Below are 5,574 nucleotides of genomic sequence, written 5' to 3'. Positions count from 1 at the left end.
TCATCAGCACCGTGAGCCTTGGTGGCTCAAGCTTGTCGACCCTTCAACTTTGTGTGGAGCGGCAACAAGAAGCTTGTACGGGGACACAGAGATCCTTGCCTTGATGGCTCAAGCTCCGAAGTGAAGACGACGGCAAGTGACCGAAAGAGGGGCTTGTGGTGAGCCTTGCCTTAGTGGTTTGGTGGCTCAACCTACTTGATGCCTTGTTGGCTCAAGGGTCATGATCGGGTGTTGTCCGGGAGCAATAGTCTAGGTGGTTGCTACAACGTGGACTAGAGGTGGCGTTTATGCCATCGATACCACGAGATAAAAAAATTCTTTATGCCGAATTTGCTCTCTCTACCTTATTTATGTGGAGCATTTACATACTTGCAATTTACCTTTGCGTGTTTACCTGCCTAGAGTAGTTTGCTAGAATTAACTCTAAGTTGTGAACTCTTTTTGAGTGGTAGAGTAGACACACTAGGTAAACCTATAACACTTTTAGATAGAAATTGATATAGATTTATCTTGTGAAATTTTTGAAGCCGATTAATTTTAGATGTTCTAATTTATCCCCTCTTAAAACGTCACTAGTCCCTTTCTATTAGCATTAGAGCCCTTTCAATAGCAATACCTGACCCTAGCGGTAGCGAGATAGGGGCATTCTCGTCCTACAACCTGCCTCTCACCTTCAGAAAATGGTCAAAGTGCTGACCGCACGACAATGCAAAAGAAAAATAAGGTCTGATGGAATGATGGTAAAAAGGAGAAATGACATTTTTTGATGGCAGAAGGAAGAATTAGCTCCTTTTCAATGGCAAAAAAAAATCCCAAAAATATTTGACTGATACTATACTCATAGATCAAAATATTTTTTAAATGGAAACCTTTGTTTGTTTGTACATATTAGATTCAAATATTCTTTTGTTATACAAGTTTACATGCTGATATGGAGGCATGGTTGGCCAGTCTGTAAATTTGTACTCTTTTTCTTCTTATACAGACTGACTTCTAACTCATATAACTCTAGCTCCTTTTTAATAAAAGCACAGTTGGGGAATCCCCTATTGTTTCGGTAAAAAACGGAAGTAGTGGTGAGAAAAAAAAAACTTATCAAATATGTCATGATTCGCAAAAAAAAAAAAATTGTCATCATTTGCGTCATGTTTCTTCAATCACCCATCCTCTTCTGCCTCAATCAGGGGCAAAGCCAGCACCAAAAGAGTGCATGTGTGTTTACTGTTTATTATAGTTACAATAAATTACTGTTTATTATAGCTATTTTTGTAGTGATTTTAGATAGGAGCTGTGCAACTTTCTCTCATAAGGGGGCAGATAATTGATCGGACTAGATGCCATGTACATGCCGGCACCCAGAAAGACTATCATCTATGTACTAGCTTGAATGACTTGAGTTGTAATAAAGGTCCTTGATCACTTATCTTCTTAATAAAAAGATATACCATTTTGCGTATTTGAGAAAAAGATCCATAAATACCCACCACTGCCTTTTCTTATCATTCGAGCATCTAAAGGCGCATGTATATTTCCCTTCAAAAAAAATTAAAAAAAACATGCAAGTATAACATCAGATAGCTTCTTAATACCAATAAAAGAAGATAGCATCTTGGTACGACCTAAGATGTACTTACACATTGAGTGCACCTCTGCAGAATATTAATAGCCGGCAAATCAGATCAGTACAAGGTGCAAGTAAGAGCAAACATATAACTAGAGCATCAAACGACAAAGACTCAAGCGTCAAGGAATCTAAGCATGCACAGTTCTAAGATAGAGCGTTCACAACCACATGTTCTTACTATTTACGAAAATAGACACCAGAATAGTCTCACTTGATAGTCACATGCTCACAAAGCATACAGAGTTGGCATACGACAAAACCCAGACATTGCTCACGGGCGGCGGAGTTGAAGGTGGAGGGTAGATTAGTTCTGGATGCTGTAACCGAACAGGGAACAGGAGCCCTCAAGCGGCTTGCAGGCAAAGATGAGGCGCCGATCGCGGGGGAATGGCCACCTTATATAGGATCCTGGCCTTCACGTTGTCAATCGTATCAAAGGACTCGACCTCGAGGGAGACGATCCTGCCTGCCAGCATCTTCACAAAGATTTGCATTGCTATCATGCAGGCAGAGGTCAAGGTGTAGTGTGGAGTCTTTCTGGATGTTGTAATCCTCAAGTGTCCGCCCATCCTCAAGCTCCTTGCCATCGAAGGCGAGAATCTGCTGGCCCTGAATCTTTTCCTTAATATTGTTGATCGTGTCAGATGGCTCTACCTCGAGAGCGATGGTCTGGCCGGTGAATGTCTTCACAAAAATCTGCATGCCAAAGTGAAGGTGCAGGGTGGACTCTTTCTGGATATCGTAATCGGCAAGTGTCCGCCCATCCTCAAGCTGCTTGGCGTCAAAGATGAGCCTCTGCTGGTCCTGAATCATTGCCTTCACATCGCCAATCTTGTCAGATGGCTTTAACTTGAGCTTGATGGTCTTGCTGGGGAGAGCCTTCACAGAAACCTGCATGCCACCATGCGGGCAGAGGTCAAGGTGCAGGGTGGACTCATTCTGAATGTTGTAATCGGCAAGTTTGCCCTGCCCGTTTAGCTGCTTGTCATCAAAGATGATCCCCTGCTGGTCCCGTATCTTGGCCTTGACACTGCTGATCGTGTCAGATGGCTCTACCTGCAAGGTGATGGTCTTACCAGTGTTGGTCTTCACGAAAATCTGCATGCCGAAGTCAAGGTGCAGGGTGGACTCGTTCTGGATTTCGTAATCTGCAAGTGTCCGTCCATCCTCAAGCTGCTTGCCAGCAAAGACGAGCCTCTGGTGTCCACGAATCTTTTCCCTGACATTGTTGATCGTGTCTGTTGGCTCCACCTCAAGGGTGATGGCCTTGTCAGCAAGCGTCTTCACGTAAATATACCTGTAACCACAAATTTCACAAGGACCACCAAGACGCAGGACAAGGTGTAGGATGGACTCCTCCTGAATATTGTAATCAGCAACTTTGCACCCATCCTCAAGCCGCTTGCCAGCAAAGATAAGGCGCTGCTGGTCCGGGGGAATGCCCTCCTTGTCCTGAACCTTTGCCTTGATGTTGTCAATCGTGTCAGAGGACTCCACCTCGATGATAATGGTTTTGCCAGTAAGGGTCTTCACAAAGATCTCCATCTGAACGTAGCAACAAATATGTTAGAATAAAAGCCCAAAGATATAGTTATCATTCAATTCCTACCAACAATTTTAGGAACAGATTGTAATAGCAAGCAAAGCAGTATAACTTATAAAACCAAATAGCAGTATAAGCACTACCTCGAGAATCACTAGCACTGTTTGATGAACTACCACTACAGACACTCGTATAAAAGAATGCCCTGAGTTCTACTCTGAAAAAAGGGAATGTTCCCTGAACCCCTTAAATGTCCAAAATACTAGTTATCTAGATAGTGAAGTGTGACCAAGATAGTAGTAGCTGTGTAGAAGAAAAGCAAACTTCATCAATCGAACATGCAGGTCAGGCAAACATAGATGGTGCATGCATATTGTTAACTCAAAATAAGTGGATTCATCAGGCAAACAATCACCCCAAAATATCTAGCTAGACTATGAGCAATTTAATCTTAAAAATGTGCATCAATGAGGTAAAGAGTCACCCCGAATATGTCTACTTAGTCAACAAGAATGTTTAAAACCATGCTATTCATGAGTAACAAAAGGGTCTGCAGGAGTGCAGGTGCAACAAAGGAGTCCAGATCTAGAGATCATCTAATTGCTGAGAAGTGACAAGAACATCCAACTATTGTAGCATTTATGTGATTACACCCCAGCATGCAGTTTCAATCACAACAAAATTTAGCTTCTTGTTTTTTTAGAGGGTTTTCTACCATATGATATCACTGTAAATGTACAACAAAAAGAACAAAACCAACGTCCCGTTTGAAGCCTACAAATCGAAATCAATTCCAAAAGTTTTATCCAACTCAAATTCCAAAATTTTCCTAATATCTACTACACTTTGGATAATGATAAGTGCTACAAGTACCTGGTTCAATCAAAGCCAGAATCATTGACATGCAATTTAGTCTTCATGTTTTCATTCCCATGTAAAAAATTGATAGTGTTTGGACTGTTGCAGTACAAGTATCACACTTGCGGGACCCAATAGAAAAGTCTCCAGTTTAGTAATGCATGAATAATCTACGATCACGTCTATTCCCACCCAATTGTACATGGGAGCACAAAGCCGACGGTTTGTTAAAAATGACACTACTTTAGAACTTATGGTGCGTTTAGTAAGGTTCCTGTTTCGGATTAGATTTCTCCCTGAACATTTCCCTAGTGAATCAGAATCATTTTGTGAAACCGTTTGGCTCATAGAATGGATATGAGTCTTGAAAAGAGAGGATGGTTGTTGAAATGACCAATATACCGATGTCTGTATTTTTGCATTTTATAGTCCAGGGCAAAATGGTATTCATTCAGCCATGCTAACATTTAACCGTTCAAGGCAAAATCGTGTTCATGTTAACAGACATATGCCACTGGAATGCACAAATCGCAGCAAGAAGTGCAAATCAACTCCACAGTTCACATATATAACTATCACAGTACACATTCGGGACAAAAAGGGCATGCACATGCCTGCCAAATCAACTCCAAATCATAGCACGAACCGTCCAATCACCTCATCTTCCACATCGAGCAGAGGAACACGGAGGGGGACAGGAGCTACCTTTGCCCGGCGGCGATGGAGACGAGCCGCGGTCTCCCTTGATGATTTCAGGTGCGGAACGAGCTGAATGGGATGGGGATGGAGAGACGCGGCGGAATCCGGTGGCGGACCCAGTTGAAGGTCGCCCGTGGGGCGGCGAGTGGCGGTCCCAAGCTGGGCGGCGACGGAGCCCTAGTCGCCGCCGTCGCTTGTGGAGTCGGGAGGCAGGCGACGAAACGGTGCTGCCCGCTGGGGCTTGAGTTTTTTTTTTAAAGGGAATTGCGTCACTGGTCCTAAACTTGTACGGTTGTCTCGTCCAGACCCCTAAACTTGCATATCGCTATGCGAGCCCCCTACTCTTGTCACCGTTTGCACTGATGACCCAAGCCAACGTTCCTCTAACGGATGTGGCTGATCAGGCGGCAAAACGAGCCCACGTGAAGCAGCTGAGGTGTCATGTGCGGCTGGAATAGAATTTGTGCTTTGTGCCAAGGTCGGAGTAGAGCCGCGAGGACGACAGGTGGTGGGCGACGCAAATCAATTTTAGATAAAAAAAATTCAAAGAGAGACATCGATCAACGACCGACGAGAGAGAAAAAAACTCGATCAACGGATCGGAAAAAGACTCTTTAGGACGGCCGATCAACATGATCGGTGGCGTGAACTCTAGGTACGAGCGACGCTACCCCCGGTGGAGATCATAGGGATCCATCTCAATGTGGCGCGCGGTGCAGAAATTGGTGACGGCTAGAGTTTGTAGCCTAGGATTAGAACCTAAATTTGTGATACCATGATAGAATATGAGGATTAGTTAATATGGTCGATGTATTACATTGAGCCTCGAGGGCAGAATATATAGAGTACA

General features: G+C 43.6%; 1 pseudogene; it reads right to left on the bottom strand.

The window, feature by feature from the left end:
• Window positions 1-1,696: 1,696 nt before the first annotated feature.
• On the bottom strand, window positions 1,697-4,998 carry LOC133886686 (polyubiquitin-like; annotated as a pseudogene).
• Window positions 4,999-5,574: the final 576 nt, after the last annotated feature.

The sequence above is a fragment of the Phragmites australis genome, chromosome 12, assembly GCF_958298935.1.
Source record: "Phragmites australis chromosome 12, lpPhrAust1.1, whole genome shotgun sequence".
Classification (NCBI taxonomy): Eukaryota; Viridiplantae; Streptophyta; class Magnoliopsida; order Poales; family Poaceae; genus Phragmites; species Phragmites australis.
This window is presented reverse-complemented; position numbering and strand designations above follow the sequence as displayed.